Genomic DNA, 1,556 nt, shown 5'->3' on the forward strand with positions numbered 1-1,556 from the left:
ACTGGGACCCCAAACTGGGACCCCAAACTGGGACCCCAAACTGAGACTGGGACCCTAAACTGGGACCCCAAACTGGGACCCCAAACTGAGACTGGGACCCCAAACTGGGACCCCAAACTGGAACTGGGACTGGGACCCCAAACTGGGACTGGGTTCCCAAACTGGGCCTGGGACCCCAAACTGGAACTGAGTCCCCAAACTGGAACTGGGTCCCCGAATGGAGGGGGAAGGGGGAAGGGGGAAGGGAATCCCACGGGGTTTGGGGTCCCAGGGACTCACCCCCCGTTTGCTCCGGGGGGAGGGACCCTCCTGCAGGACACGGGGCCGGAGGGGCTCCCGCGCTCCGGGACGGGCTCCAAGCTCCGGCTTTTGGGGCTCCCGGGTTTTGGGGCTCCGGCTCTCGGGGTTTCAGAGTTCCCGGGTTTCAGAATTCCCAGGTTTCAGAGTTCCCAGGTTTCAGGGTTCCCAGGTTTCAGGGTTCCCAGGTTTCAGGATTCCCAGGTTTCTGGGTTCTGGCTTTCTGGGATTCCAGGCTCTGGCTCTCCAGGTTTCTCAGTTCCCAGGTTTCAGGATTCCTAGGATTCAGAGTTCCCAGGTTTCAGAATTCCCGGGTTTCAGGGTTCCTAGGATTCAGAGTTCCCAGGATTCAGAGTTCCCAGGTTTCAGGATTCCCAGGTTTCAGGGTTCCCAGGTTTCAGGATTCCCAGGTTTCTGGGTTCTGGCTTTCTGGGATTCCAGGCTCCGGCTCTCCGGGTTTCTCAGTTCCCAGGTTTCAGGGTTCCCAGGTTTCAGGGTTCCTAGGATTCAGAGTTCCCAGGTTTCAGGGTTCCCAGGTTTCAGAATTCCCGGGTTTCAGGGTTCCTAGGATTCAGAGTTCCCAGGATTCAGAGTTCCCAGGATTCAGAGTTCCCAGGTTTCAGGGCTTTGGATCTCCAGGATTCCAGGCTCTGGCTCTCCAGGTTTCAGCGTTCCCAGGTTTCAGGGTTGCCGGGTTTCAGGATTCCCAGGTTTCAGGTTCCCAGCTTTCAGAGTTCCCAGGTTTCAGAGTTCCTGGGTTTCAGGATTCCCAGGTTTCAGAGTTCCCAGGTTTCAGGGTTCCCAGGTTTCAGGATTCCTAGGTTTCTGGGTTCTGGTTTTCTGGGACTCCAGGCTCTGGCTCTCCAGGTTTCTCAGTTCCCAGGTTTCAGGGTTCCTAGGATTCAGAGTTCCCAGGTTTCAGAATTCCCGGGTTTCAGAATTCCTGGGTTTCAGGGTTCCCGGGTTTCAGGATTCCCAGGTTTCAGGGTTCCCGGGTTTCAGGGTTCCTAGGATTCAGAGTTCCCAGGATTCAAAGTTCCCAGGTTTCAGGATTCCCAGGTTTCAGAATTCCTAGGTTTCAGGATTCCCAGGTTTCAGGATTCCCAGGTTTCTGGGTTCTGGCTTTCTGGGATTCCAGGCTCTGGCTCTCCGGGTTTCTCAGTTCCCAGGTTTCAGGGTTCCCAGGTTTCAGGATTCCCAGGTTTCTGGGTTCTCAGGTTTCAGGATTCCCAGGTTTCAGGGTTCCCAGGTTTCAGGAT

At 55.8% G+C, this 1,556-nt stretch overlaps 1 protein-coding gene across 1 annotated transcript in view; it reads right to left on the minus strand.

Annotated features, from left to right (window-relative positions):
- Window positions 1-284: 284 nt before the first annotated feature.
- LOC108510418 (chromosome alignment-maintaining phosphoprotein 1-like) overlaps window positions 285-1,556 on the minus strand; it is a gene marked incomplete at its 5' end in the record, with an annotated part of 4,069 nt that continues 2,797 nt past the window's right edge. The window contains one exon of the mRNA XM_017840093.1: window positions 285-1,479. The remainder of the gene's footprint in view (window positions 1,480-1,556) is intronic.

Source organism: Lepidothrix coronata, unplaced genomic scaffold (genome assembly GCF_001604755.1).
Source record: "Lepidothrix coronata isolate B3197 unplaced genomic scaffold, Lepidothrix_coronata-1.0 Scaffold839, whole genome shotgun sequence".
Classification (NCBI taxonomy): Eukaryota; Metazoa; Chordata; class Aves; order Passeriformes; family Pipridae; genus Lepidothrix; species Lepidothrix coronata.